Source organism: Myotis myotis, unplaced genomic scaffold, assembly GCF_014108235.1.
Source record: "Myotis myotis isolate mMyoMyo1 unplaced genomic scaffold, mMyoMyo1.p scaffold_m19_p_18, whole genome shotgun sequence".
Taxonomy (NCBI): Eukaryota; Metazoa; Chordata; class Mammalia; order Chiroptera; family Vespertilionidae; genus Myotis; species Myotis myotis.
Genome location: NW_023416322.1, coordinates 4,467,429 through 4,491,917, shown reverse-complemented (window position 1 = coordinate 4,491,917; position 24,489 = coordinate 4,467,429). Strand labels below are relative to the sequence as shown.

Below are 24,489 nucleotides of genomic sequence, written 5' to 3'. Positions count from 1 at the left end.
TAGTTAAACCTTGATTGTTGTAGCTAATACCAGGGAGGGTTTGACCTCCAGGCCAAGTGGCTATGAGAATCAGCTGTGTCAGCAGTGAGAGAACTTCTGTCCTCTAGGGAGGTGCTAATCTAGCCTTTGCCTGAGGCTATCTGGCAAATGCCTCTGTGCAGGGCTTGGGCGGGGCGGGTCGCACAGGATCAACAGGGTGGGCCAGAGAGAGCAGTTATGGCGGCTCTCAGTCCTGTCCCCAGGGGCTCTGCCTCTCTGAGTCCCAGCACCCGCTGCAAAGCTCAGAGAGAAAGCTGCACTCGCTCTGACCGAAGCCAGACAGTCCCGCTTCTCCCGTTTGAGTCTGGGTTCCTAAAGATTCGCCCGTATCTGGAGCTCAGAGTCTGCGACTTCCTCCCGATTGAAAACGCCAACCGCGCCCTCCGCCGCCAGCCTGCTCCGCGCACTCCGCACCTCAGAATTTGACTTCAGCACTGCGCCTCCTCTGAGTGTCCGTATGCGTTTCTCTTTCCTCCTAGTTGTAGGACTTCCACTCAGCCAGCATTCCTGTGGTTCTGGGTGATGTTTGTTCCGTCTTTTAGTTTCACTTTTGAAGTAGTTGTTCAAAGCAGCAAACTCCGGCGTTAACCTATGCCGCCATCTTGGTTCTCCTGGAGGTGGATTGTCCATATTTCTACTTTAAAATAACAAAATGAACATAAGGAAAGAAACCCTATCAAGGAAGAATTAGAACTAATTTGCACAGTTCTCATGTAAGGCTTCTACCCTGTCTGTGGCAATTTATTTACAAAAATGCCACAGTAACTTCCCTCTCCGTGTCCACACTCCTGGGCAGTCCCCTTCCACACAGACTCTGGGCTGAGCCGTACGATTTGCTTTGGCCAACGGGACCATAATAAATGTACGGCAAGCAGAGACTTGAAAAGAGCCTACGTATTGGGGCAGGCCCTCTCTTGCTGCTCTTAGAAACCCTGAGGCCCCGCCAGGTGACAGTGCCCAGCTCGCCTGCTGGATGATACGCTACACACAGCTGGCTGGGTACTTCTGGCTCTTCCCACAGCCACATGTGAGCGGGCTCACTGACCACACACACGAGTGAGCCCTTCCTGCCACGTGGAACAGAGATGGCTGTCCCAGCTGAGCCCAGCCAAACTGCTGACTCGCAGAATAAATAAAACAGTGGTTGCTTTAATCCAATAGATTTTGGCATGGTTTGTTACAGAATAAAAGGTACCTAATACGCTTCACAGAAACAATTTATTCTCTTCTCACTGCGTGATGAATGCAATCTTTGCCCTGATTGCTTTCCAAACTGGGTCATAACCTATTAGTGAGTAAAGTCAATCCTTTAAAAATCAACCAAATATAACCAATTATATCCCATGTACATGGGTTTTATTTCATGTGTAATTAATAAATGTGGTGCACATATACGCATTGACGAACATACACATACACATGTAATCATATGTGCTCTGAGGAGGAATGCAAACTACATTTCATACTATGAGTTATGGTTTAGAAACTGAAAGCCACCGTCTCCGAATCTGAACTACTTCAGAAGGTATAAAGCTGCATACCTCTCTTTGTTAATCATTGTGGGAAAATTACCTACTACGAACATGAACTGAATATACAAATCTAATGTTAAGGCCAATTTTAAATTCCAAAATTTGAGATTAAAAATTTACCTGGGCCCTGGCCTGCTCAGTCATGGAAGGTGGTGGGTTTAATTCCCGGTCAGGGCACATAGCTAGGTTGCAGGTTTGATTCCAGGTCGAGCACATATGGGAGGCAACTGATTGATGTTTCTCTCTGGTAGATTTTTTTTACATATAAGATACCATGAATCATGCCCTGGCTGGTTTAACTCAGTGGATGGAGCATCAGTCTGTAGACTAAAGGGTCCTGGGTTCGATTCTGGTCAAGGGCACATGCCTGGGTTGTGGGCTTGATCCCCAGTGTGGGGCGTGCAAGAGGCAGCCGATCAATGATTCTCTCTCATCGTTGATGTTTCTATCTCTCCCTCCCTCTCCTTTCCTCTCTGAAATCAATAAAAATACATTAAAAAAAGATACCATGACTCATTAGAAACAACGGGGGGTTAAGAACAGCTGACGTGCAGTGCAGGGCCAGTGCACAGCATGGGTTAAGGAGTCAGTTTCTTCGCTCACCAGGGCCCAGTCTAAAATGCCATCGCTCTCACAGCTCCAGGCCATGAGACCGTCCGCAGCGGTTCCCAGCCACTGCTGGGCAGAGCAGGCCTCCGTGGAAGGAGCTCGGAGAAGGTCTGAACGAGGGGTAAGCGCCCAGAAGAGACAGAGTCACTATTCTGCTCAAATAAATAAAAATGAGAGGAAAGGCACATCATAAAAAGCTCAAAAGCCAAATTCACTTTCACTCATGCTATCGGAGAGCATCATTAATGCTTTTCACTGACTCACATCTGCATCCATTACATAAATGTGCAGGGAACACCCACTAAATACAGTGTACTTCAAGAGATACCAGCCCGCATCAAATGAGCTAACCCCCACAACCCTGCAAGTACAGGACTGACGGAGAGATGGCAGTGTGGCACCCTATCACCACAGAGAAGCTTTAACTAACTAACCACGTTCAATCACCCAACAAATAGCAGCATCAACACCGCCTGTGACCCACCAACCCCAGGCCAGCTGTTGTGCTTTGAAGCTGCCTGGGAACACAGAGATGAACTAACAGGCGAATGGCCCTGCACAACACCTTATCATTAAGGAATTCATCTAGAACGTCAGGACAGAACTAGTTCAGGATTCCTGTGACTCAACGTAATTCTATCACTTCTTTCTTTATGGAGAGGAAACTGGATAAAAAAACAACAACAAAAGGCTAACACCCACTTTTTATCACTCCTTATAATCACTCACTTTAAAGTATTTACATACGTGCTTTTAATTCTATGGCAAAGTCTATCCCAACAATATAGGCTGAAATGTAAAATCTTATGTACAAATACTGTTGTACTCAGCCCCTTTGCCCATGGATTCTAGGCCATTGAAAGTGTACCCAGACCCATTACTCACCTTACAATGTAGGAAGGTACTTCTGATTACATGCAGGACCGAGGAGGGAGACTCTGGATATTTGCTAGAATGATGGACTCCTGCGTGACATGGACATGCTGAACACATCCTGTAAGAGCTCCTACGACCTGCACATTATCTGGAAATAAGGACATATGTTTCATTCAGAATATACTTTTTGTGCATCTAAAAACTGTCAGACTGGGCACTAGGATAGAGCAGTGAACAAAATGGACATTCTGTACCTCTGTTCACAGAACTTCAGTCTATCAGAACTACAAATACTGGAACAACCAGCTAGCCATTTGGTTAAAAAAAAAAGTTGGAATTCTAATCCACACATCAAAAAATATGGCAGCACTCTGCCCATATGCTTTGAAATTATAGGTAGGGCATGCTTTCCCAATTACTCGTATTCCTTTAAGAGTTTAGTTGTTTACTCAGGACAAAATTATATTAAAAACTCAGAAATTATGTTTCTGTATTCATATATTTAATTCCATAAACATAATTGCAGTACTAGGCCATCACATAAAGAATACAAGGTTAACTAATATCAGTATAAAAATTCCCGCACTCTTTGAGCTCCCTATCTCTCTTTTTTAAGACATTTGAGTTACTTGTAAAATATTCCGTAGGGTGCTCTGGATGTCTAAGTTTTGGCTTGATAGCTCTCTGGCTTGGCTGGTTAACTCATACATCACATCATCAAATAAATTCACAGTCTGTAAAGACAAAGTAGTTATTAATAAGAATAGAAATCACTAGAAAAGGAAAGCTAGCTTTTAAAAAAACTCAGATGATTTTTATTTTGCATCAGCAACACCTTTGGGATATTGTCTAGCTTAACAACGGCACCTAAGTTTCAAATATATACATTATAATATGCAAATCAACTGGACGGTGGAACGACCAGTCGGCTATGATGTGCACTGACCACCAGGGGGCAGATGCTCAACGCAGGAGCTGCCCCCAGCCTGCAGGCCCCTATCACCCAATCGGAGCCTGCCGGCCAACCTCTTGGCAGCTGGCAGCAGGGGAAGATTGGCCCTGATCGCAGGCCAGGCCTAGGGACCCTACCCATGCACAAATTTCATGCACCAGGCCTCTAGTATATATATAACATATACAGTTGTATGTGAAACAGTTTATTCTTATATCATTATTTATTAATTATTGTATTATTTTCCATATGAAAAATTGTAAACCTACTTTTGCCTCTCCCTGTAGAGTATATAGAGTAATTCTATAGTACAATTTCTCAAGGAAGACCTCAGACAGAAATTGACTTATTTTCCATTTCTGTGGTTTGAATCTAACAACTATTTTTAAAAATCATTCACAGTTCATTTTTGTGTGAAATAACAAACATAGGTGCTACTCTTTTCATAATAAAAGATGATGTTCTTAGCCAATCAACATGCATATGGGCACTTAAAAGGGTAGTTTCTGGTAGTGGTAGTGAATTTGTGCTCAATCTCCTATTCACTTGTATTATAACCAATTTTCCTTTTCAATCAACTCAAAATACAGTTCCTGGGTGAGAGGCACAGTATGTGACCCTCAGAATCAAGTATTTTGCCTGTGAAAAGTTAGCCACCTTAGGATCGTAATGCTAGGCCCTTTCTCAACAACTTACATGGCCCACACATTGCAGGAATAGGCACCCGGCAACAGCACAAGGTGACTGAAGAGGACACCATTTCCCACCGGCCTGTTCAACATCCCGTTTTCACATACACAGCCCCTGGCCCTTTCCTGGTGGTCAGGAGCAAATTCTAAGAAGCTTTTTATGTAAAAAGCTTTATTGTCTATTTATAGAATAACCGAGTGAATGTGAGTAAAAGCAATTCTGATGGTTATCTGCCTCAAAGCTAAACTTAGAAAAAATCCATTCCAACAAGAGAGTAAGTTATGTTAAGTATGTTTCATTTTGGCACCAAAGTACCCTTACTTCTCTCAATTTAAAAAAATGACTGCTTTTCAGAGAAAAAGTATATCATACATCTAAAAAGTAATAATATAGTCTTTAAATATAATGTTTTCTCTTAGTTATTTCATTTTTCCAGTATTTCAGCCTTTTTTTTTTTTTATCATGACTTCATTTTTATTTATCTTTATTGTTGAACCTAAGACTTCTTTAATAAAACTTGGGTACATTTCTCTAGCCAGTGGTTCTCAACCTTCTGGCCCTTTAAATGCAGTTCCTCATGTTGTGACCCAACCATAAAATTATTTTCGTTGCTACTTCATAACTGTAATGTTGCTACTGTTATGAATCATAATGTAAATATCTGATATGCAGGATGGTCTTAGGCGACCCCTGTGAAAGGGGCGTTCGACCGCCAAAGGGGTCGCGACCCACAGGTTGAGAAACGCTGCTCTAGCCAATGCTATATAATAATCCTATCTAATAAAAGGATAATATGCAAATTAATTATCACTCTGTCAAAAAGATGGTGGCATCCATAGCCACAAGATGGCGGTGCCCAGTCCTCTCAGCCCCACTGGAATCCCCCAGTCCCAGGGGGACGGCCACTGAGAGTGGGCAGTGTGAACGGCCTGGCAGAATGCTTGCTTTGTTGCTGTGGCAACAAGGCAATCGTTCTGTGCCTGGCTGTGGAGGGCCTCTGGCCAGTCCGGGTGCAGAATGCTTGCGTCATTGCAGGCCGGGCTAAGGGACCCTCCCACCCCCACCCCCATGCACGAATTTCATGCACCAGGCCTCTAGTCTATACTAATAAAAGGGTAATATGCTAATTAAACCAGACATCTTCCAGACATCCTTCTGATGTCCTTCCGGACAAAGCCACGGTGGCAGGGGTCGAGGCCGAGGTGGTTAAGGGCAATTAAGCTGGCAGGGGAGAGTAGTTAGGGGGATCAGGCCAGCAGGGTTGAGCAGTTAGGGGGATCAGGCCGGCAGGGGAGAGCAGTTAGGGCAATCAGGCTGACAGGGGAGAGCAGTTAGGAGGATCAGACTGGCAGGCAGAGGTGGTTAGGGGCGATCAGGCAGGCATGGGTCCCGGTTTGGAGAGGGTGCAGGCCAGGCTGAGAGACCCGACCCCCCACAACTGTGCACAAATTTCATGCACTGGGCCTCTAGTCCTATATAATAAAAGCATAATACGTTAAGTGTCCAAACAATCAGTTGACCATTCGGTCAACTGCTGGACCCGTCGCTATGATACACACTGACCACCAGGTGGCAGACGCTCCAACCGGTAGGTTAGCTTGCTGCCGGGGTCCAGCCGATCGGGACTGGGCCAGAGGGCCGGACACTCCCTGGAGCCCTCCCGCAGGCCCTACCCGGCCTGCCGGCCCCCATCGGCTCTGATCGGGACTGGGCGAGATGGCCCCTATTGCCAGCCAGGCCGAAGGACCCCACCCATGCATGAACTCATGCACTGGGCCTCTAGTTACTAATAAACTCTGCAGAGAAGACACAACAAAGGGACTTCTTACCTTCATCACCCACCCCAATTTTCATTGAATAGCATTAAAGTACAAGAATACTTAAAACTAACTACAAATAATTTAAATTCACTTAGTCAAGGCTCCATATTATCTGAAAATATAATAGTTTTTAATCAACAAATTATTCTAACACCACCATATTCTTATGAGATATTTTTTATTACTTTATTTGTATGACAAATATGTTTGATACTAAAAAAAAAAAGGCACAATTAAGAATGAGCTAAAACAGAGGTTGGACTTGAACAGCCTTGATTTTGTAACCTGTATGTTGATTAATAGTACTGTGTCTTTGGCAGCATTTATGAAAAGAAAGTCTGTTCCAATGTCAGGTGGTTCATATGAGGTCAAAAATTTTCTACAATGATTTTCAAAACTTCTATAAAGCAAAATAGTAACACACTGTGTAGGAATGTTACCATATTTTTCCATGTATAAGACGCTATTTTTTTCTAAAGTCATTAGATTGAAAATCGAGGGGCATCTTATACACGGAAGTTAGCAGAGGAGGGAGCCATGCGGGTGCATACCTTGTCAAACAGGCTTCCTCCAATCATGAACCTTATTGTTACTGACATCAGCTGATGCCGCAATTGGAGAGGGTGCAGATGCAACAGGAACCGGAGCATTCTCAGCATATAAAGATGTCAAAAAATAGATAAATCCCGGTAAGCAACTGTCTTACTCTGCAAAATTCAAACTGCATGTAGCAATCAGCTATGCAAAAGAGCATGAAAACAGCTGCAGAGAGACCATTTGGACCTCCTCCCACTGAGTGTGTGGTCAGAGAAGGGAGAAAACAACAAGAACAACTTCTTAAGGTGCCAAAAAAGAAGAAGGCCTTAAGAGGAAAACCAGCAAAATGTTTAAAATATTGATTTCTTAATTTTGGGTTGGAAAAGTGGGGGGCGTCTTATACATGGAAAAATATGGTAAGTCATGTCAGCCAACAAAGATCATTGCTCTTTCCAAATGGGAGAATATGTAAACACAACCAACAGAAAACATTGTACAGTTTCAAACGCCATAACCTATTAAGAGAAACTGTTATGTAACTGAAATAATAGCAAAATAAAGGGGAGAATATGTCCAGCAATTGAGGACATGATTGAGGACACTTAATGGATGTGGGTACCTTTACTGCATAGGATCTGCAAATGATTCTTAGAGATTATTTAAAAACCATAAAAAATGTTTATAATACTTTAAAATTAAACAAAAAGGTCCCAAAATACTATCCCAATTCTAATATATGTAAACATGTACGCACAAAGAATAATAAGACAGTCTGGCAGGAATGTACAGAAATGAGATGAGAATGTCCTCTCTTAAAATCTTAACCATTTCAGATCCATGGGTGTTTTCTAGTTTTTCTGCATTGTTTTAAATTTTCTACAATGAATATGTATAATTAACACTCAAGATAAAAAATAATTATGTTACTTAAAAAACTAGACCCCAACAGGCAACATAAATTAAAAATTATAAACTAACTAGAGGCCCGATGCACGAAATTTGTGCAAGGGGCTCGGCCCTCGCAGCTGGCTGCCTTGGCCAGCCCTCGCAGCCCCAGCTTTGTCTGAAGGTCATCCGGACGGTTGTTCGACTGTTCGGTCTGTTGTTCGGCTGTTCAGTCTAATTAGCATATTAGCTCTTTATTATTCCACAACCATTCTAACTCAAGATAAATGTAAACTCTACAGTTTAGTTTTTACTCTCTACCTTTCCTCCTGGCTAAATAAGTAAACCACATCAAGTAAGAGCGATGAAGACAGAGATGAGAAAGTCAACTTTTTCCAAATGACAAACGTGTCATCACCTAAGTAATCCACTTTCTGTAACCTAGAAACTATTTCCTAAAGCTACTTCACATGTTGGAGGTTGAACGCAGGAGCCTGTAAGTTATGTGTCACATGGTCTAACCATGGTTTAACCAGCATATAAAGCATACACTGTGCTAATACATACATTAGTAAACAGGTTTGCTAGCTATTAAAATTGGAATTTAAAACAAGAAAAAAGAATCTCCCATAACCCCTAGTAAGATTTTTCTTCTGAAACTTAATGCTGCATATATATATTTTTACAGCAGCATTCAAAATGAGGTATAGTCATTAACTTATTTGAATCTGGTAGGATAGAATTTGCCCTATGGGAAAATTTCAACAAAGCTAAAAAATAAATCTAGCCTCTTCAAAAATTAAACATGTTATGATTATGAAGACAAGCAGGTTAAGATGAGAATCATATGTAAAGTACAAAACATGAAAATAATTATGTTCCAATGATGGAACTGTGGATTTATTGCAAACTTTAATTTGTTGAAAATTGTGTTGAAAAGAAATATCGTCTAATGAGACTTACAAGCATTTAAAAAACATATTTTTAGCCCTTTATGCAATGCTTAGTATGTGCCAGGCACTGTTCTAGGTGCTGGGATAACACGGTGAAAACAAAACCTTGCTTTTATGAACTTTATAGTGATGTGTGGGCAAGTGAAAAATAAACAAGACTGCTGTTCACGATAAAGTACTCTTTAGAAAACCGAACAGGGCAAAGTAATAAGTATTGCTGGCTGGGTTTGGGGGAACCACCTAAAATTGAGGGCTCTGCAAAGGGCCCAAGTGAGGTGACATTTGAGCCAAGACCTTTATAATGAGCTGCACAAAAGCCTGGAAAACAAGAGGCTGAGGGACCAGCAGGCATGGAGACCAGGCCTGAAGTTTCCCGCCTTTGTGGATGGAATGCAGTGAGCCACGCAGGAGCAAAGGGCAAGGTCTAGCCCAGTGGTCGGCAAACTCATTAGCAACAGAGCCAAATATCAACAGTACAACGATTGAAATTTCTTTTGAGAGCCAAATTTTTTAAACTTAAACTATATAGGTAGGTACATTGTTATTAACTTAATTAGGGTACTCCTAAGGCTTAGGAAGAGCCACACTCAAGGGGCCAAAGAGCCACATGTAGCTCGCGAGCCGCAGTTTGCTGACCACGGGTCTAGACCACATGGGGCCTTGAAGGAAAGTTTGGATTTTATTTCTAACTAGAGGCCCGGTGCATGAAATTCATGCACGGGGGGGGGGGGGGGAGGGGGAAGGGAGTCGCTCAACCCAGCCTGAACCCTCTCCAATCTGGGATCCCTCTCACAATCCAGAACCAGTGGCTCCTAACCACTCACCTGCCTGCCTGCCTGATGGCCTTAACTGCCTAATTGCTCTCCCCTGCTGGCCTGATCCCCCTAACTGCACTCCCCTCCTGATCTGATCGCCCTAACTGCCTGCTACCCCCTGCCGGCTTGATCCCCCTAACTGCCCTCTCTTCCTGGCCTGATTCCCCTAACTGCTCCCCCCTGCCAGCTTGATCTCCCTAACTGCCCTCCCCTCCTGGCCTGATCACCCTGCCTATCTGTGCTCCCCTCCTGGCCTGATCCCCCAACTGCCTATCTGCTCTCCCTTCCTGGCCTGAACCCCTAAATGCCTATCTGCACTTCCCTCTTGGCCTGATCCCCCTATCTGCCTATCTGCTCTCCCCTCCTGGCCTGATTCCCCTGTCTATCTGCTCTCCCTTCTTCTCCACGCCCTTTGGACCCTCAGCGCAGGCATGCTGAGAGCCCTCTGCTGGGGCCCCGCCCCTGTCCTGATTGGTCGGTACGTGATGAGGTCCTGGACAATTTGAGTATTCCTCTATTATTAGTATAGATTTGTTAAAAGCCATTAGGGTGTGTGTGTGTGGAGGGGGGATATAAAAAGGAAATGACATGCTCTATCTTTCACTATAACTATTTTGGAGCATCCGATTCTATAATAATAAAAGTGTAATATACTAATTAGACTGGATGTCCTTCCAGATGACCTTCCAGACGAAGCCCAGGCTATGAGGGAAGCCGGGGGAAGGAAGGACTACTCTTGCACGAATTTCATACATCGGGCTTCTAGTGGGTTATAAGAGGACACTAGAGGCCCTGTGCACACAAATTTGTGCACTCGGGGGGGTCCCTCAGCCTGGCATGTGCCCTCTCACAGTCTGGGCCCCCTCGGGGGATAACCACCTGCTGGCTTAGGCTCGGTCCCCGGGTGAATGAACCTAAGCTGGCAGTCAGACATCCCTCTGGCAGCCCGGCAGCCCTCGGGGGATGTCCACTTGCCAACAGGGAACAGGCCTAAGCTGCAGTCAGACATCCTTAGTGCTGCTGAGGAGGCGGGAGAGGTTCCCACCATTACCGCTGTGCTGGCAGCCATCAGTCTGGCTTGTGGCTGAGCAGAGCTCCCCCTGTGGGAGTGCACTGACCACCAGGGGGCAGTTCCTGCATTGAGCATCTGCTCCCTGGTGGTCAGTGTGTGTCATAGTGACCAGTCAATCCCAGTCGTTCTGCTGTTAGGGTCAATTTGCATATTACCCTTTTATTATATAGGAGTGCCTGGCCAGCCTGGGTGAGGGGCTGGTGGCTGTTTGCAGGCTGGCCACAACCCCCAGCCACCCAAGTTCCCAGTGGAGGCTGGCTGGAAGCAGGTATCTGGGATTTATTTGTCTTCTATAATTGAAACTTTGTTGCCATGAGTGGAGGCCTCAGCCAGCTCAGGGCTGGTGGGAAGCTTGGCTTCCTCCATTGTCCGGGCAACCAAGCCTCCTGCTTGCTCCAGCTCCGTGGCTGAAGGCTGCCATCTTGGTTGGGTTAATTTGCATACAGTCACTCTGATTGGCTGGTGGGCATGGCTTAGGGCATAGTGAAGGTATGGTCAATTAGCATCTTTGTCTTATTTTGTGTAGATGAGGAAACTATTATAAATAGTCCAGGTGAGAGCTGATGGGGGTTTGGAATAAAGTGGTAGCAACTGGGAATGGAGATATGTGGATTCAAGATACAGCTTGAAGTCACAGACAACAGAACTTGCTGATTGGATGGATGTGTGGATCCAAGGTCTCTGGAACCATTTACAGTTAAGGCCTCACCCAACACTGTCAATAGGTTTTGTGACTTAAAGCAACACTTTGTGTAATGAAACCAATTTTTCCATAGGCTAATTGATATAAACAAGAGCTAAGTTCCTATTTCATAATGAAACGACTTTGAACAAATTGTTATTTGAGCCCTAGCCAGTTTGGCTCAGTGGATAGAGCGTAGGCCTGTGGACCAAAGGGTCCTTGGTTCGATTCTGGCAAAGGGCACAGACCTCTGTTGCAGGCTCCTCCCGGCCCGGGCACTGGCCAGGCCTCGTGCAGGAGGCAACCAATCAATGTGTTTCTCTCACATCAGTATTTCTGTCTTTCTCTCTCTCTAAAAAGCAATGGAAAAATAACCTCAGGTGACGATTAAAAAAAAAAAATTGTTATTCGAGGATCTGCTGTATTTCCATGAAGTAACGGGGGTAAGAACAAGTTTGGGTCCTTCTGAATGTGGTGTGAGGTGACAACCAGGTGGGAATGTTGACTTTCAATGACTGAAGTCCCCTGCACGTTTGAGGAGAGGAACCAGTTCCTTCTTTGTTACTCCAAGGCCTGCCACCCTGCCTGATACTCACATGTGAGGGACCCAGAACATGTGTTTTCAGAAGGAGAGCTATTCTGTTTCCCAAGTCGAAATCCTTGAGGATGGGTTCCATATCTGCACAAGGACTAAAAAGGCTCCGGTACCCGGTGGGGGTGTGCTCACGGCCAGACGGAGGACTTCCACGGGAGGGTAACATTTGTGTTCGGCTTTAACTGTAAAACCTATTCGCGTGGTGTTGAGACTCTCAAACGAAGGTCATTTTTTCTTTTAAGTGTGGTTTTATGTTGAAAGTGAGCTAAAAGGCATAAAAATTAAAAAAAAGTTACCTTCTAACATGAGAGGCTAGGACTCCAGGCACATTCACAAGCACAAAGGCACGAAACCACTGAAGGATGGTCTGCCCCGGGACCACGGGCCCCCAGCCACTCAGCCCCAGCAGATGGACCCGAAACAAAGTCAGCAACGCCTGGCCAGCAGCACAGGACAGGGGGTGGGGAGGGCGGGGAGGGCATGTCAACACCTTTCACAGTCTTGGCCCCTCGCTGAACCGCGCGTCCTTTAGTTCTCACAACGCGGGGGAAGGCTCGTTCACACCCACCACCCACCTCTGTCCACCACCCGCCTCCGCGGCAACAGCTCAGTGTCTCTCCGCCTCGACCAGCTTAGCCGGGGCTCGCCTTACAGCTCAGGCCCGGTCCTTGCCTCCCCCGCACTCCGTGCACAAGTATTGCCACTTGATTGCACGTGACGAGTACAAAAACCTCCAAGGCGCAGGGGATGGACAGAAACGCCACTTCCACGGGGCGGGCACCTCCGCGAGCCCCGCAGTCCAGAGGCAGGCCTGCCCGGCTCCTGGACACACGACCCCCGCTGGCCCTCCCTCCTTCCTTCCCTCGCTGCTCCATTCTAGCTCCATTGGAGAACCGAGGGTCAGGCCGCGGAGCACAGCACGCGCTGGTGGGGCGCGACCCGCCGCGGGGAAAGGTCGGCACCTGCCTGCACGCCTCTCTGGGTGCCCGCGGCAGCGGGAGACGAGGAGCCGAGGCAGGACAGCGCGCAGCTCCGGCGCACGGCTCCCGGGAACGGCTTCTGGCCTCCAAGCTCCCGAGGCTGCGTCCGCCCAGCGGCCACTTCAAACAGCCCCGCCACCGCCGATACCCGAAACGAGCCGTCCCGACAAGCCTTGCGCGCGCTCCGCCTGCGCCAGGACCATAGAGAGGGAGCGGGCTGCATTCCTTCTGAGCTCGGGCTCCAGGCCGGCTGGGAAAAACCGGGCTCGTCTGGCCCGCGGAGGACTCGACTCACTGGTGCGCGGGGCTAGCCCGCACTACCTGGCCTCTTGTCGGGCTTCTCCGCCAGAGCTGGGAGCTTGGCGGGCTGCGGCCATCCCCAGGTCTGGGTCGCAGTAAATGTTACACGGAATTGCTTTGGGGAGGCGAGGGCCGGAGGTCCCCAGATTTCATCCCTGGGTCCCTGTGGTCTTTGAGATTGCACATCTGGGGTGGGGCTGAACCCAGGACTTGCAGCGGGTACAAAGGGGCACGTTTCTATCCATTAACCGTGTGACCCTACTTTGTACATCTTGTGTAACGGGCATAGAGACCCCGCCTGCCAGAAATGTGCCATCCACAGCATGTCTAGCATCACAGATACGGACAAGAGTCTCAGTCAAGTTGCCTCCACTTTGTACGGGCCTCTCCAAACGTTCAGGGCCCTTATTTTGTGTTTGTTCTGCCACCAAACTAACCTTTACTGATGACTCCAAAATCACCCACTCCCGTTCGCGCGGGGCTGCTGGTCTCCATTGAGTATCCTGAGGTCACGTGGATGAGCCTGCACCAAAGCAGAGCCGCACAAGTTTCCACGGGGCTGCACATTTACCCAAATGAACTCTGGCCTGGTGAGGTGGCTCAGTGGCTGAGCATGGACTTATGAACCAGGAGGTCATGGTTTGTTCGACTCTCGGTCAGGGACCATGCCTGGGTTGCAGACTGGATCCCCAGTGTGGGGTGTGCAATGATTCACTCTCATCATTGATGTTTCACTCTCCCTCCCTCTCCATTCTTCACGCTCTAAAATAAAATTTAAAAAACAAACAAACAAACCACACATTTTAACAAAAACAAACAAACAAAAAAACTTGGGATTCCTGTTACTTGAAATAAGAACAGACACCAAAAGTTAGGCTTGTCATTTCCTGCCCCCAAAATTTGGACTTCATACATTTTCTAGTTATTGCTACTGTTGTTTTTACTCTTCATTCTCTAATCCAGCTGTTGACCCTTGAGGGGTTGTGTGTTTCCAAATCTCTTTATCCCCCTCACAACTTTTATTTAAAAAGCAACTAGCTGTATGGAGTAGGGAGAGGGGCAGAGTTACTGTTTAATATTATATTTCAAAGAAATGTGTCATTTTGCTTTTTAATAACAATTTTATCCCCCCCCCCCCCCGAGTTAAACTGAAGGAAAAGCAAAGACCTCTAAAAAGTCATTTGGAAACATCTCTAAATATGTATAACTGTGTGTAAGCTCCTAAAGAAAAACTGACCCAGCCCTAACAGGTTTGGCTCAGTGGATAGAGCATCAGCCTGTGGACTAAGGGACCCAGGTTCGATTCCGGTCAAGGGCATGTACTTGGTTTCGGGCACAACCCCAGTGGGGAGTGTGCAGGAGGCGGCTGATCGATGTTTCTCTCTCATGGATGTTTCTAACTCTCTATTCCTCTCCCTTACTCTCTGTAAAAAATCAATAAAATATATTTAATAAAAAAAGAGAAAAATTGACCCAAATGAAACTACTTTGAATAACAGAGACAGGTTTATAACTGAGATGGGTTTATGTCAGTGTCATCAATTCTATTCAGAAGCGGAGGAGTCTCCCTTTGAATTGAAGGGTGGTGCTAGGATGACCTACCAATTTAGTTTCACTATAGAAGACCATCTGGAAAATGAACCAACTCCCCTTGGAGATGAAGCTTCAACCCTGAATTCCTCAGAAGAGTCTCCATTCTCAGCAAGTCAAAAAGGGAAACACAAGGACACGAAATGTTCTACAGAGCAGCAGTCTTACTGGCTTTGGCGTATCTTGTGAGGACCTACGTCAGCGGGAAATGCAGTTCCCGCCCAAGGCACACAGAACTCACTTGATGCAGCTAACAGGTCAGGGAACTTGGAGCCCCATGAAAAACAGCCTTGCTTGAGACTTGCCAAAGAGCATAGAAAATAAAGTCATAGAAACGTTACCAGCTCTCCAGTACATTAATGTATCAGTAGAGAAAACCATCTTATTGAAAGAGAACTTCCCTGAAGAAAACACAGTGTCAAAAACCTTTTCTTCTCACTCTGACCTGATTACCGGTGTTTATGGAGGAGGCTTGAAAATCTGGGAATGTACCTTGGACTTCCTGGCTTATTTCACAAAGTCCCACATGAAATTTGCTGGGGGGAAAGTGTTGGATCTTGGCAGTAGATCAGGGTTGCTGGGTATAATTGCACTCAAGGGAGGGGCCACAGAAGTTCATTTTCAAGATTATAAAAAGTATGGTAACTGGTGAAGCAGCCTTATCTAATGTGGTGGCCAACTCCACTTTGGGAGATGAAGAAGATGATGGAAACAAGCCACCTGTGAAAAGGTGCAGGAAATCAAAAGTAGCACAAGAACTAGGTCAGTGCTGATCTTTTCCTGGGCTGTGGTCTGAGTGTTGTAAACCTGTACTAACTGTGAAAAACTCTGAAAAATATGATCTCATTCTCATGTCAGAAACCATTTAACAACCTGGATTATTATGGTACTTTGCACCAAACATTCCTTCCATTGTTAAGTAAAATTGGGCGGGCGCTTTTGGCCAGCAAAGCACATTATTTTGGTGTAGGTGGAGGTATTCATCTCTTTCGGAAGTTTGTAGAAGAAAGGAATGTATTTGAGACTAGAACACTTGAAATACAGTGGGGCCTTGACTTACGAGTGTCCCGACGAACGAGTTTTTTGAGATACCAGCTGTCTCTCAGCCAATTTTTTACATTGAGTTGATAGAATAATTTGAGTTAATGTGCTCCTTAACGAGCTCCTTAACGAGCTCAATCTCAGAACGAATTAAACTCGTAAGTCAAGGCCCCACTGTACTTGATGAAGGACTAAAAAGATTCCTAATGGAAATGACTTTTAAGTGCCCTAGTTAATGTCCACAGAGCATCCTAAGTGAAGTAAATACAATAACTAAAAACTTATTTTGAATGTTTAATTTCTGCATTATAATTAATATCTCCATTTTATAGACAAAGAAATTGAGACTCAAGGAAGTAATTGGATCCCCATCACATTTCTCACCTTGAACCAGATTCTGAACTGAGGTCTATTTAAAAGCTTTTCTCAGGAAAGATAAAAAATGGCAGCAGAGTTAGTGGATGCTGCACAGACATGCTCCCAGGAACAAACTGGTATTACAACTAAAATACAGAAAAACTTCCTGAACAATCAATGGAAACTTGCAGGAGAGAACCCTGATACCCGAGGACGAAAGTGGAGATTACATAGGAGAGGTGGAGCGTGAAAGGGCTGGCCAGGTACCCACAGACAGCAAAAGAAGTCCGGGAGAGAGATCTCAGCTATGGGGGGGGGGGGGTTGCCACTGAGAACTCTGGGATCTAATCCCCAAGCTGGGCCCCTCCAGCAGAGAGCACCAAAACTGAGGAGGGTACCCACATAACATCTGACTGTGAAAAGCAGTGGGGTGCTGTCTGCCAGGGAGTAACAGCTGAAAATTCAGAAACCACTTAAAGGGCCAATGCACAAAATTTCCTGTGAAGCTACCCACCTTGTGCTCCAGCAGAGGGAGGGTGAATGGACTGGAGCTGTGAGAGCAGAAGCCAGGACTGGGGACTCAGGGAATAGAGCTCAGAAGGCAGACACCCCAAGTTTCCTGGGCTGAGTCTTTCATTAATGCAGTGGAGGACATCTTCCCCACATAGACATTTGCCTTGCCTGGGGGGAAGACAGTTGACACACCCTATTGGAAAACATCTTGCCCTAAGGCCACTTAAGAGATTAAAAATAACAATTAGCCTCCAGGCAGAAGCAACTGCCCCACCCTGTTGAAGAAAACTCTCACCACACCTGAGGACGATTGCCTGGGGTTCAAGTCCGAATGTTATCAGTCTGTAGGCAGAGGTGGTCTCTGGAGGCTTTGAGTCTATGCCTGATCTAATTAGTCAGAAAAAGCCTTTAACACTGTCCCACACTAGTGATTCAGAGGCATAGAAGATCTACCTAATACATAGTCACAAACCAAAAAAAGAAAGCCAAAATGAGGAGACAAAAAAACAACCCCAAATGAAAGAACTAGAGAATTCTCCAGAAGAAGAGATAAATGAAGCAGAGATAAGAAATTTATCTGAATCAGTGTTCAGAGTAATGATGGTAAAAATGTTCAACAGCATGAAAAAAGATATAGTAACTATGAAAAAAGAACAGTTTGAGATAAAGAATGACATAACACAAAAAAAGAACACATTGGAAGGAATACACAGCAGATTAGGGAAGCTGAGGATCGAATCAGTGAATTAGAAGACATAGTTGAAAATATCAATCAGAGAACCAGAAAAAAAAAATTATAAAACAGGAGGACAGCTTAAGGGAGCTGTGAGACAATATGAAGTGTAACAATATTAGAACAGCAAGTGTGCCAGAAGAGGCAGAAAGGGAGAAAGGCATAGAGAAGGTGTTCGAAGAAATAATGGCAGAAAACTTCCCTAGCCTGGTAAAGGAAAAAGTCACACAAGTTCAGGAGGCACAGAGAACCCCAAACAAGAAGAACTCAAACAGGCCCATGCCCAGACACATCATAATTGAAATACCAAAAATTAAAGACAAAGAGGGAATCTTAAAGGCAACAAGAGAAAAGAAAACTGTTACCTACAAAAGAGTTCCCATAAGGCTGACACCTGATTTCTCATCAGAAACTCTGCAGGCCAGAAGGGAATGGCATGAAGTACTCAAGGTAATAGAAAGCAAAGATCTGAGACCAAGATCACTGTATCTAGCAAGGCTATCATTCAAAATAGACGGTCAAATAAAGAGTTTACCAGACCAAAAAAAAAAAAAAAAAAAAAAAAAGACTAAAAAAGTACATCACCACCAGGCCAACATTACAACAAATGCTAAAGGGATTGCTGTAATGAGAAGAAATAGAGAGAGAAACCTAGCCATCTGGAATTAAAATGGCAATAAATAAGTACCTATCAATAATAACCCTAAGTGTCAATGGATGAAATGCTCCAATCAAAAGGTGTAGGGTAGCTGAATGGATACAAAAACATGACCCAACTGTATGCTGTCTACAAGAGACCCACCTCAGAACAAAAGACACACACAGGATGAGAGGGAAGGGATGGAAAAGAAAAGAAAAGCTGGAGTAGCAATACTCATATCTGACAAAATAGACTTTAAAATGAGGGCCATCACAAGAGACAACAAACATCACTACATAATACTAAAGGGATCAATCCAATAAGAGAATATAACCCTGGTAAATATATATGCACCCAATACAGGAGCACCTAAATATATAAAAATCTTCTAGAGGACTTTAACAGAGAGACCAACAACAATACAGTCATAGTAGGGGACTTAAACATCCCTCTGACTTCACTGGGCAGATCTTCCAGACAAAAACTTAATAAGGAAACAGAGACTCTAAAGGACACACTGGATCAGATGGATTTAATTGACATTTATAGAACACTAATGTCCCTGCATGGATTCATGCACATTGAAAGGAAATTAATTAGAAGAAATATTTTAATATCACTGTTCGCCCTTCCTCTATAACAGAAGTGTCAACCAAATTCATAATCAACAATGACAGATCGAAACACACGTGTGCTATTGGCACCAGTGAGAGCTTTACATGTATCACGCATGCACAAGTCAACTTAGCCTTTTATAGATATAGAATAAACTTGCTTAATTAGACCTGCTTTCTGATTTAGCTAAACTTTTCCCAGCCCAGTGAAGCACTCCAACTTCTCTTTCAGGTAATTATCAGCAACACAGCAGTAAATATCAACACAAAGCACATTATTATTGTAGATCATGCAGGGAGAACAAAGGGTAAAATATTTAACTGCAGCAGTGTTTGACTATATCCTGCGCAGTGAGAAAACCTGAAGCCATTTTCAAGTTCCACCATTTCTTACCTCTTTTCAGTTGGGTCAAGTTTCTACACTTTCTAAATCTCCGTTTTCTGGCTAATGAAAAGAAAATAGGATTCCACTGAGTCTCCTATCTATTTCCTCCAGGACTTCTGAGAGGATCAAATGAGATGAGGCATAAGAAAATGCATCACAAACGTTGGTTAAACTGTAAAATATTTGCACCTGGCTGTAAAGCAAGTCAGATTCCTGAGCTGAAGAAACTAAAGGAGGCTAGTCGCTAGAGAGAGGAAGCCGGACACAACATTACCTGGCGCCCACAGCGACCGTTTCTGGTCTGGGCTGGGCTGTGGACCACATTTTGTGCCATGGAGTCTTGGCAGTGCTGGCTGTGATTTGGTGGGGTGTTGCTCTGGGGTGGTGGTGGGGCCTGTGTCCCACTTGGGGGAAGCCAAGTGTTGGTTTGTTGGTGCCAGGTCTGTAGTGCCATTTATTTTTAAATGACCAGTGTGCATCATGGCAGCTCCTGCATTGAGCGTCTTCCCCCTGGTGGCCAGTGTGCATCATAGCTACTAGTCGGATGGACACTTAGCCTTTTATATATATAGATTTCACCCCAACACAGCTGAATATACATTCTTCTCAAGTGCACATGGATCATTCATGAAGATAGACCACATGTTAGGACACAAAAAAAATCTCTACAAGTTTAAGAAAATTGAAATAATATCAAGCATCTTCTCAGATCACAGTGGAATCAAATTAGAAATCAGCTACAGTAAAAACACCCCAAAACATTCAAACACATGCAGGCTAAATAGCATGGTATTAAATAATGAATGGGTTACCAATGAGATCAAGAAAGAAATAAAAAACTTCCTGGAACCAAAGAAAATGAATACACAACAACCCCAAATCTCTGGGACACAGCAAAAGCAGTCCTGAGAGAGAAGTTCATAGCACAACAGGCCTACCTCAAAAAACAAGAAAAATCAGCAATAACCTATTTAACCCTACAACTTAAAGAACTAGGAAGAGAACAACAAGAAAAGCCCAGAGTAAGCAGAAGGAAGGAAATAATAAAGATTAGAGCAGAAATAAATAACATAGAGACAAAAAAATATACAAAAAAATCAATGAAACCAAGAGCTGGTTCTTTGAAAGGATGGAGAGCATGGGGGTTGGCACTGGGCAGCCCCAGGTCTGGAATTTACTTGTTTCTCAAAATTCTGACCTGGGATTTGTAAACTGTAAAGGCACACATCTAATTTTTAACAAAAGTGAACAAGACATCCTATTTGATTGAGAAAACAGGATGACTAAATATTATGAGAATTCTTGGAAATAATAATTTCCACTTATATATAGGAACCATGATAAATGCTCAACATTAGCTGTTAGTATTTAAAAGGCCTCTGTTGGGAAGATACTATTATTATAAACCCTATCTTACAGATGGGAAAACTGAGTTTTAGCCCAAGGTATTGGACTCCAAAGCTCATTGTGGTAACATACTTCTGCACTCGAAATTTCTAAGTTGTCCTCTCTGGACACTTGAGTGTTTCGGTCATTGGGGATGAACAAGGTTGCATCTTCTAAAGTTGTACTAAGAGTTTTCTTCTAAAACTCAGTCCCAGCCACACTGTGTTCTGCCTTTGAACTTCTGTCTGTCAGATGCGCCCATTTCCACTGCCCAAAATGCCTTTCTGCCACGGTTGGTTCAGAGACGCACTTCCCTGTGTCAAATGCAGTCGCTAGAGACTGGCGTGCAGTGTCCTCGGGGGAGGTGGGCCAGCGCTGGGCTGGACACTTAGCTCTTTCAGAGGAAACGTGTCTTCCCCTTTCAGCGCCCTCCCCAGGGTTTTTTTCTGGGGCTTCATGGCAATTTGAAAAGGAGGAACAGCAGGGAGACTGGGACGCCCTGGGCCTCCACTTCAGTCGGAATTTCCTGACAGTCTCCTGTCTTGTTTCGGTGGCCATGCCCTTGCTGATAGGAAGGCTTTTTTTTGGGTGAAAGTGCACGTTCAAAGTCACCATCATCCCTGGGGCGCAGCCAGCAGAGAAGCTGCTCACTGCCCAGAATAACCTTCATTTCAGCCCAGGACACGGCCCCTGCTCAACCGATGGTCGGTCGGTCGGGGGAAGCCACAGTCTGCCAGGTGTTAGCTCACAATTCCCGTTTCTGCCTCCCTGTGGAGTTACAATGAACTCAGATAACCCTTCAAAGTAGGTGAACCTGTGGAGATGGGGTTCGACTCCAGGTCCCAACACAATGGACATCGGTCATTTAAGCAGCCCGGCCACCTCCCTGGTCGGGGGTACAGAGAGCTCAGTGTGTCTCAATGTGCTGACCACAAAGTCCCCACTCTGGAAAGTTTATTTAGCCCAAGAGACAAATGGAAAAAACTACGATCCTCCTTCTGCTCATGGACATCAGAGGTAGGAAAGGTCAAGACTTGTCCAAATTCTGTATGTGTCTAAAATGTCCCAGAACTCTAAACTCTCCTGCCATTCTCGGCCAAATCACCTCCGGTGGATTTCCATAAACTTGGATCTGAACTCGTTTAAGTGGCATCAGATGGAGTGTTTGGTGGGGGGCCGGTTTTTAGGGGTGAGTGTGTGAAAACGTGGAAGGAAGCCAGCGCTCACAGCCTCCCAACCCCAAGGCTGGCACACGGGGCCCTCACTGCCGGTCCCCCAGCTGCTTGCCTATCATTGTTTTTCCAGGCTCTTTAGACTCTTCAGAGGGAGCCACGCTCCCAGAGCCCCGCCTGCCTTCTCGGAGCTCTCCACACACCGAGCCCTGCTTCCTGTTTGCTTTGCTGTTTTCAAGCATCTCCAGGAATTTTACAGCAAGAACCCAAAACAGCCTCTCCCCTAGGGGAGCTGCTCAGAGAAAGCCTCTCTAGGAAGAAGCACAGTGTTCCTACCCTCTGAATTCTAGTTCCTCCAACAGGAAATGCGTTCGCGCTGGATTTGAAACACGAAACCACCATTCTCTGCACTTTGCCACGGGTTTTCATTGTCCCAGAGCGGAGAGAACATCTTACCCAGTGACCTCCCTGCAAGACACCTCAGAGACCTCCCCCTGCCTCCTCCTGTCCCACCGGCGCGGGGAGACGGCCTGAGCCAGAGCCACGCCTTGAGGGATTGTTAGGTGTGGAGTCATTTGAGTTTGCTATCAACTGTCACTATCATATAGATACTGTACCCATTGCTTAAAAATAGATGACAAATCCAGATGTCAGAGCCAGAATGTAAATGATTTTATCCCTACTTGGTCTAGAGCAAGAGTGGGGAACCTTTTTTCTGTCGAGGGCCATTTGGATATTTATAACATCATTCAAGGGCCATACAAAATTATCAGCTTAAACATTAACCTGCTCTATTTGGTCAAACATTTAGTTAACTCACCCCTAATGCCTTGGCAGGGCCAGACCCAATGATTTCACGGGTCTGATGTGGCTTGCGGGCCGGATGTTCCCCATTCCTGCTCTAGAGACACGTCCTGGGCGGGCCTACCCTTGGGCAGTTTTCTGAGTTTGAGGAACATTCAGTAACAGGAAGAATCGAGCCTCTCCCTGATGGATGCCGCCTTGCTGAGGCCACACCTCTTGGGTTTCATATTCTCCGATGCTTGCAAATCAAACAGATTCTAAGGCCCAAATACATTCTCATTCCAACAAGAATTCGCCGAGTACTCACCTGTCTTGGAGAAGACAATCTCCTCAACTCTGTTCAGTGTAGCACTTGCATCACGTTTACCCTGGTTTTGTGTGGTCACTGAACACACTTCCCAGCACCCCATTTCTCCGGGGTCTTTACGGAATCGGTGTGGTGAATATTTGATAAACCCCCAAGTGCATTTGACTCCTGGGTGTCCCTTTGACTGTGACTTATGCATTTCCTTTGTTTGAATGAAGGGACTTTGCCAAATGTAATTTATGAAGGGTCGGAGATTAACTAACGGAAGCAGAACAATAGATAACTGTAGCTTTGCACTTCAGTCTCAGGAGGGCGATGTATAAAAGCCAAACACGAACAGTGCAGCCAGGGTGCTGAGCATGGGAGCAGAGAGGGGAGGCATGACGGAGACAAGTATGGAATCACATTGATTAAAAAGTAGAGCAGCAGAGAGAGTTCCAGGAAAACTTTGACAGTGGAGTCCAAGGAAAAGACCAGACAAGGGGTTGCCTGGAATTACCACAACAGTTGAACTTTTTAAAAAGAATTTATCTTTATTGTTGAGGGTATTACAGATGTCTCCTTTTTTTTTGTTTTTTTCTCATTGACCCCTCCACCCAGCACCCTGCCTCTTACCTGGCCTCTTACCTTAGTCACATTGCCTGTCCCTCACCACACTATTGTCTGTGTCCATGGGCTCTGCATACATGCATATAGGTAGCCCCGTTAATCTCTCCCCAACCACCCCCAAACCCCACCTTCCCTCCGAGATCCCACAGTCTGTTCCATGCTTGCATGTCTCTGGACCTATTTTGTTCATCTGTTTGTTTTGTTCATTAGATTCCACATAGGCGTGAGATCAAGTGACTGGATGTGGGCTATCTGGTGACTCAGGCAGAGGAGACCATCGAGGGACAGGCGATGTGACTAAGGTAAGAGGCCAGGAAGCATGTGATGACAGCTCAGGTGACCTCGCTGTACCCTCGCGTTACCTCCCAGTTGCAGTTTTGTCTCGTGGGACAACACTGAGCTCTGTACCGGGAATGACCATACGTCCCAGTGTGCCTGAGACAGTCCCATGGCCAGCTGTACCCATCCTATGGCACTAACTCCAACCTTATCCCTGGGTGGAATAAATCCCAATTGAAACCACTCAGTAAAGAAATACTTCCAAGTTTAGGCTTTTAAAAACCTACACCCACGATTCAAGGGAAATGTCGCCTTCCTCTCCGAAGGCGGTAACAGGCCCCTGAGCACAGAGCCTTGGGGGTCACTTGCCACACACACACTGAGCAACCGGGGAGGGTGGTCCTTCCTAGTCGGGCGGGGACTGGGATGTATGGGAGGTGAGGCGGAGGCTCAGCTGCATCCCTTGCTCCCTGGCTCACCTCCCTGGCTCACCGAGGTGCTGGTGCACCTATAAAGCTCTCGGGGAGGCGATGGAAACCTTGCACCCCAGCCGCTCTTGTGGGCATCTCACCCAGCGTGTTGTGACTTCCTGTTGTTTCTCAACCACTGAGCACCCCTGAGGACCAGCAGCACAGAGCAGAGAGGCCTCCAGGGATGCGCAGGGGGCTGTGTGGTGGGAGGCCCTGGGGCAGTCAGGACACACTGACTGGCCCTGGTAACTC

General features: G+C 45.6%; 1 long non-coding RNA gene and 1 pseudogene across 1 annotated transcript; one reads left to right on the top strand and one right to left on the bottom strand.

The window, feature by feature from the left end:
• Positions 1-620: 620 nt before the first annotated feature.
• Positions 621-12,318, bottom strand: LOC118673414. The gene is made up of 3 exons (XR_004973361.1): positions 12,059-12,318; positions 3,066-3,204; positions 621-676 (listed from the first exon to the last, which is right to left on the bottom strand). It is a non-coding gene; the product is annotated as an uncharacterized LOC118673414 (long non-coding RNA).
• Positions 12,319-14,930: 2,612 nt separating this feature from the next.
• LOC118672860 lies at positions 14,931-16,204 on the top strand (annotated as a pseudogene).
• Positions 16,205-24,489: the final 8,285 nt, after the last annotated feature.